Source organism: Dermacentor albipictus, chromosome 1, assembly GCF_038994185.2.
Source record: "Dermacentor albipictus isolate Rhodes 1998 colony chromosome 1, USDA_Dalb.pri_finalv2, whole genome shotgun sequence".
Classification (NCBI taxonomy): domain Eukaryota; kingdom Metazoa; phylum Arthropoda; class Arachnida; order Ixodida; family Ixodidae; genus Dermacentor; species Dermacentor albipictus.
The window spans coordinates 96,980,344-96,988,051 of NC_091821.1; the positions used below are offsets into that span (position 1 = coordinate 96,980,344).

Genomic DNA, 7,708 nt, shown 5'->3' on the forward strand with positions numbered 1-7,708 from the left:
CGCGCACCGCCACATTGTACAGGCGAGCGCATCAAGACGTCGTTGAGTGCTGCTGCGCCTTTGCGCATGCCGCCTTGGAGTGGCCGTTGGTGGCGGCGCCAGCAGCACCGCGAAGAGTCAGCGCTTGTACGGAGGCGTTCCCGCTATATTGCGTTCCGCGGCTACACGCGGATGCACCCGCCGGGACCCGCCAGCAAGGGCTGGCCCAAATGGCTGCGGGTAATGGGCATCGCTAACGACGTTTTAATGCATTTGCTCAGGAATTTTGGACTGCCCTCAGGCAAACCGCTGCCTTCCCCATCACCTCTCTTCTCTTTCTGCTCGCAGTGGCAGCGAGCCTTTATTATTCCGAAGAGAATTTTTCTCCTCCGGAATTTCTGCTGAGCATTTTGTATATGCCTCCTCGGATCCCCCTTCTCCTTTGCTTCGCGCAAAATCGTCCTTCGGGGCAGCGTATACACGCCCCGACCACGAGAGTGGGTTTGTGTCCAGCGCTGTCGTTATTACATCTCTATTCCTGCCGATCGATTACGTCTGCGTGTTAGTAAGTACGAGATGGCCGTCCCAACTGGCCTTACGGTAAGCCGTGGACTGAGACGAGGGTAATTCTCGCTCGCTACCTTTTCCTGCTTTTACACCTTTCCTATACAACAATCTTGAGCCGCCAGCAACAGAAACATGCCGCGACAATTTAATCGCTGAGTCGGGCACACTATACAGCGCCTGCTGTCATGTTCTGTCCCTGGAGGTTGGCTTGGCTGGAGTGTATTAGAAATTTGGCTCTTTCACGTTTTCTTTTTTTCATTTCTGCCTCCCGGCCCCGGGGCAGTGCTACCGAGCAGTACTGTTAGTACAGTAGAGAGAAGCTCTTCAGGCTACCTTTCAAACTTTAAAAACTGGAGGCGACGCTACAAGGTAAACAGAACTGCTAGTTAATTTCACTGGCTTCGACCAGTTGACATGCCAAAACCGCTGAAATGCAGCGGTCTATATATATATATATATAATTAATATTACACTGTAATGTAATGCGCTAATTGTGACAGGTAGTTCTGAATGGCACAGTCTAGGACAGACGCAATTCATGCACAGTACAGAAATAAAGCGCATGGCGACTTGATGCCGCCTGACGAGTCTTCATTTTCCTCGCGCCGCGCGCGCCAGCAAGCCACAAATTTAAAACTCGTAAATTTATATAAATAACGTAGTGATTACTTAATACACTTGACATAGAATGGATACTACACGCAAGCATTTCAAACCGCATAAAAACTGAAAATGCTTGATAACACCCACTGTGCAAGGAAGACTACGCAGTTTCGATGACGATGCACATGTATAACGTTACGCAAGAAACAATGGGGAATATAACACAAATTAAGGATTGCAAAATGAAAGATTTGCCGCTTTTCTATACATATGAATTGTCTTACGGCTGAAAGCTGAACTTTCACCTGCTCGCTGTATACCCCTGATTCGGGTACGCAGATGCCATCAACATGCATGCCTTTTGGTCAATAACTATGACTCATATGAAGAGCACAGTGAGAGAACTTCAAACAGAGAGAGAGAGGGAAGTCATTAGGGAAATGCCATTTCAAATAGAAAATCCTATACATTTATGGGACTCAATCTACTACCCCTAAGGAAGGAAGGAAGGAAGGAAGGAAAGAGTGGAGAAGGTAAGGCTGGGAGGTTAACCTAACTTCTGCACTACAATGTGGGATGAGAGAAAGTTGGTCCATCCTCAGTCTTATATGGCAGTGAGCTATACTAGTCCTATCCTTATCCCGTCGAACTTGTGGCCACCAATTCCGCCAGCTCCAAAGGCGTGAGAAATGACGAGAAGAGCAATATGTGCTCATCTCATGTCTAGAAATAGTGCCGCCAAGCACGGAAATACTTCATCGTATAATGTCCTGGCGTCGACGAGCGCTGGCACGCAGCCAAGAAAGTCTCCCACGCTTCCGTGGAAAAAGAGAACATCCACGCGCAGATCTTGTGAACAAGTGTAGCAGATTTGGATGTTGGGCCCGCTACCCTTGTGCCGAAATGTTGATATACAGCGTGGCACTGCGATGTGTTCTGTAAAGCTAATATTGCTGTATAGGAATCCGGAGGCACCTTTAAGTTACGGGACCTTGCTAAGTAAAGACCCCAGTTCTTATCATCGTGCTGCATGGCTGCCTTTAACATAAAATTCAAAAGTTTTGATAAAAATGTCCCCACACACGCGAAGGTATCGCCGCCTGTGCGTTGTTACGGAGGATGCTTATGCCGAACGACTGAGCCGGCTGTAGTACCGCGAGCCGAAGAGCGGTGTGACGGCCGCCTGCCGCTCCGAAAGTCAACAAATGGAGCAAGGGCGCCGTGACACCGCCTCGCGGCGGCTTTCTCGAACACCACGTGTATACAGATTTCGCTGTTGCCCCATGGGGGTGACGAAACGAAGGAGCGATCTGCTTTCCGATGACAGGGACGGCAGGAGAAGCCAGGGGACATCGCTCTTAATTTAGCGGCCACGTTGATGAGTCACATGGCGCTCACAAGCGAGGCGCCTTGGTGCAGCGGTGCCAAGGAAGGCGGCGAGTGGCAGACGCACGCCGTCCGCCTGACAGCCGTCCCTCACGGCCGCTCCTCAAAGCGACGCCTTGTGCGCGTTCGCCCAAGAGCGAGCGAGACACACTCGGCGGGCCGCGCTATTTCGAGCCAGTTTTATGGCGACAGCAATTAGGCTCTACTCAGAGCCATCGCGACGGTCATTTGGACTGCGAGCCCGACCTGGCAGCCGCTCGGCGGGACGTCGCCTGATGTATGGCCGCCTCGGCGCATCCAACAGCAGCAGCCCGCGCCGCCGTCTCAGTGCGCTGACTCGGCGGTCGCCGAGAAGAAGCGGTCCCTTTGGGAGAGACGAACAAGGGGCTTACTCCAGCAGAATTTCTCACAGCGGTTGCGCGGCTCTTGGGCAACGAGAGTAATGCCGCTCTCAACCAGCCGGTCGCAACACACGTATCTTTATGCAACTTCCACGTGCGTCAGGCCGACTGCCGTGCTATTGTCCGTTTCTGCAACGGCAAGAACGAGCAAGCCTAGAAAATGGTCGGTAAAGGCGCGGGCTACTCAGCTGCTGATCGGAGTCAGCAGGCAGTTGGCGGTATACCTATACAGCGCGGCACAGGCTTCGCTAATTGCTCTGCCGCACTGCTTTGCCATCTGTCCCCTGCGCGTGCACTGACATCGCAGATGGAGAGAGAGAGAGAGAGAGAGAGAGAGAGAGAAAGCAAATGATAAATGAAAGGTAGGGAAGTTGACCACGACTGAGCCCGGTTGGCTACCCTACAATGGGAAAAGGAAAAAGGGGACGGAAAGATTAAAGGAAGAAGAGAAAGTCAACTGGGGATATCGTTCGGTCACTCATGCAGTCCGGATCACAGACGCTGACTCACTGCGGAAGCTTTCAAACATCGCAGCAGCGCTTTTTTGGCCTTTTGTAGCTGCGATATGCGAGGTCATGGTCCCAAGATCTTGTTCAAGGTGAACGGCTTTCTATCTAACTGATTTAGAGCTGTGCAGAGGTCATGTCTTTCATTTTCAAAAGATGGGCAGTAGCACAGTAGATGTTCCATAGTTTCCTCGACACCGCAGGCATTGCACTCGGCGCTATCAGCCATTCCAATCAAAAACGTATATGCATTGTGAATGCGACGCCCAAGCGTAAGCGGCACATCATTGTTTCCTCATTACACGGAAGCCCTGGTAACAGCCGCAGTTGCATAGATGGATCGAGGGAATGCAATCGAGGCTGGGTGAATTCAGGTGTGTGCCACGTCTCCAATGTCATACGGTGCGCTAGCTTGCTGAAGTGTTGGCCTGCGTCAGTCCTCAATAAAGGTGGAAACGTCTGCGGCGCGTACCCCGTATATTTATTGTGCATCTTTAAACTACGGCATTCCGGGTGACAGTGCGACCACTAATATGACCCTTTACAAGGCCGCTCGACGCGCTTTTGCCCGATGTACTGTGTTAACGTTAGCCATGGTATTCAAATAATAAGGAGATTAAAAAAATCAGGGTGCAAGATACGATTGTAAGACCTACGGTGTTCGGTCGTCAGAGGTCGCACGACCGAACATCGTCGGTCTTAAAATCGTATCTGACACCGTGTTTTTTAAATGTTTTTCTTTGAATGCCTAGGCTAACTTTAGCTGCACCCTATACAGCGTGCCCCAGGCAACTTGAGCCAAACATTAAAGAAATAATAGGCGACCCTAATCTTTGACTTAGGTGTCTTTTAGTGGGATTCGCACCTCGCCGTTGATTTTCTCTAGGTTAAGCGAGCGAACGTATTTCCCCTGGCACGAGATGCGGGCGAGGAGCCAAGAAAGCGGAGGAGGAGGCGCAGTGCGCGCCACCTGGGGGAGCGTAGCGGCCCTCGAAGCGCACGTTACGCGCCTTCTCCGATGCCGACATCAGAACATGTAACGAGCGCGTGCGCGTAGTTGTTGCGAGCAAGCGAGCGAGCGAGCAGGTTTGCGCGTGGAGAGGAGAAGCGAGAGAAGAGGGAGTGACGTCACATCCGCTCTGCTATACACGCGGACAACTTTCCGTAGCTATGAAGGGAAAGCTACGGGGGCAAAGCTTCTGCACAGGTGTTACCGCGCCAAGTAGTCCGCCAGTGTTTGACAGTGCTTCTGGTTTCTCGGAACAGACGGTGGATCGACGCAGCTTCCACGTGATACGGTTTCGCGTTTGCCCAGACGCGGAAGGGAAAAGCCGCAAAATAAATAAACTTTTACATTAAGTAGTGTGTTTTGTCTCATTTAACTCTTGCTAATGAGGTATGTATGTTTTCTCTTCCCCAGCTGAAACTAACATAGATGAAGACGCGGGACTCTTTTCAGAAGCGTTCTCACTTGTGCGCGCATTGCTTCCGTGGCTTTCCCTTCATAGCCACAGAAAGTCGTCCGCGAGCATAGACAGATGTTCAGTCTATGCTGGCAACTGTTTTACATTAATTAAGCGGTTAAATATCATGACACCTTCTTGTGTGTGACGTCATTCTGCTTTCTACTTCCGGGTTACTCGAAATTTCGCCGAAGTCGTGCTGACATGGCGGGTCTCTTAAATTCTACGATTCTTTGCACTGGTGTGCGGTAATAAGTGATTTCTAATTAATTCTAATAATTCCACACACTTCAGTAACCATCAACTCGTAATAATACGTATGCTCTGATATCATATCTGTAATGAGACCCATGAGTTTTGTACTCTACTACATTTTTTCTGGTTTTTTTTATGATTTATTTTGAATTTTGTCCCCAGACATCTCAGGAGGTGAACCGGAAGTGCTCAGCAAGAAACAGGAGTGTCACTCCTGTTAGCTGACATATAGCTGGACAGAATCAAGGTAATTAATCAAGGGATGAATCAAGGTAATGTTGTTTGCCGTCGCTTGGAGATACTCAGTTTTCTTTTCATGCTGCCTAATTAGGTCATTAGTCTTAATTAATTAATCAACTTGTCAGAAATTATAATTTATAGTGTGTGAATGAGAACATTGATAATATATTACAAATACAAATATTATAAAGTGTCAATGAGAAAACTGAAACACATGAAGCACAGAGCAACATAAAAAACTCCCGATACAGCGTTTCGTTGCTCGATGAGTACTACATAAAAATGTTTTTCCGAGAATGAAAGAAGCCCGCGAATACACGCAAAGTGCCTCGAGAGGCCAGTCGTGAGGTAACTTGAGACAGAGAAAGTAAATTTTCACAGTCGGATTGCGGCCGTGCTTGTTACCCTTTGCACGCTAGAGCGCAGCACAATAGCATTTACGCAAGCGCACCATCACGTGTTTCTTTTTCTTTATTTCGTGGGCTTTTGTTCTTTCTCGGCAAGAGCAACGGGGCAAAGTTTAGCGCTAAAAAAAGGAATGCGTGAAACCGAGGTTATTTGAGGCGCTCTATACCTTTATATCTGACATGTCTGAGATTCAAGCAATAATGAAGAACTTGACCAAATGAGAACAATTAGTTAATTAATATTCGGCGATGAAAATGATACTGGTTGTAAATACGCACGATTACCGCTAATGTGCAGTTTGCGTGACTTCCCTAGAGCTCTTGCATTATATTTAAATTTTGGTCCAAGCTGGCTGTGACACCCGGTATATTATACTTTACACAGTATAAGGGGGTTCAACAGCACTGCCGGTACAATTAAAAGATTATACCCAAGACAAAACATGTAAGAAATCAGCTTGTACCTAAGCAAGATATGGTCGGTGTTCCAACCTGCTTTATGTGATAGCCAACAAACACTAGTGGCCAGCAAGTAACAGAAATGGGACACGATAATGGGTGAACAAGGAAGGCAAATTCCGGCTGCGAAAATTGAGGATGAGGCTTGGAATCGGGCGGCACCTTCACAGGACCATTCAAATAGATAACAGAGTGCCAAGAAGACCCAAATGGTTCCGGCTAAACACGAGCTCTGATCTCGCTTCCAGCGGCAGCCCAGAAGCACATCTTCATTGCACATGAAGCACTGACTTGTCCAAAGATTCATATGCATCGTGCGGACTACTATGCCATATGATAGCGCACTGGCAATTTTTATTGGCAGTTCCAGTTTTTCAAGGAGCTAACTATACAAAGCGGAGGGTGAAAAAGCGGGGTATCTTCATATATACTGACCTCCGTCCGGAGCGGGCGTTCGAGACCATCCTCTCGCCGTGCGGGTCCGCGAAGCCGCACGTGCACGAGGCACGCGAAGAAGAACACCCATTCACGCGGGCGGCCCGTTTGACGGTCCCTTGCATGCAAGCGCCGGGCTCGCACACCGCGTATTTTCACGGCTTCCGCGCCAGACGAGAGCCCGCGGCGCTGGCAATGTTTGGGCGTTGAGGCCGACGAGATTTACTGGCCGATCTTCAGCAAGCGGGAGATGAGTCAATAAACAGCGGACAGGGTTTTCGCATTCGGTCGACGGGCCGTCTTTTACCAGAAGCCGCTCATCGCCGGCGAGAGGGAAGCGTTTCGTGTCCCTTACGGGCGCTAGCTGTTCTTACGCGTTGCACTACCCGCTCCTTGCGCGATTCGATCGCGCAAGCGCAGCTAACCCGTTTGTCTCGCCGTTTTTGCGATACGCCAGCAGAGCCATTTGTATCCAAGATGATCCCCCTCGTCTGCATATTATCATATATGACCACATAGAATAGTTCACTCCGGAAAGAGCCTCGGGACATGCGTGCCTGTTCCCAGCTGATATTTAGATGTATATCTGTGTGCGTGCGTGCGTGTGTGTGTGTGGGGGGGGGGGTTGCGGAAACGGTTTTAATCGTGCAGTTATAATGACACTTCGACAATGCCACGTTGGAGCGAAAGGTTGTAGTAGCACACTGGTCTGATAGAAGGCTTTCAGCTCATAATGCTCATCAAGCTCATCAATGCTCAAGCAAGGTGAAACTCGAATACGTAAATTCTGGATATATGTGATGTCGAAGCTTATGCAGGCACCGCGCGTGCAGATATGCCCGAACAGTTCAGCGCTCTTTCTTCGTGGGAGGTGAGTTATGAGATGCCGATAGCTCAACGCACACCGGAGTCATTAAAATCATATATTATACGTAAAAGATTATCTTTCAAGTGCTTATGGCAAGAAGAGCGCTGTCAAATAGCAGTAGTTGAAATAGCCACAACTA

General features: G+C 49.2%; 1 long non-coding RNA gene across 1 annotated transcript in view; it reads right to left on the reverse strand.

Moving 5' to 3' along the window:
* Positions 1-6,946, reverse strand: part of LOC135902664 (uncharacterized) — a 30,313-nt gene extending 23,367 nt beyond the window's left edge. The window contains exon 1 of the long non-coding RNA XR_010564555.1: positions 6,702-6,946. This is a non-coding gene — a long non-coding RNA (uncharacterized lncRNA). The remainder of the gene's footprint in view (positions 1-6,701) is intronic.
* Between the last annotated feature and the right edge of the window lie 762 nt (positions 6,947-7,708).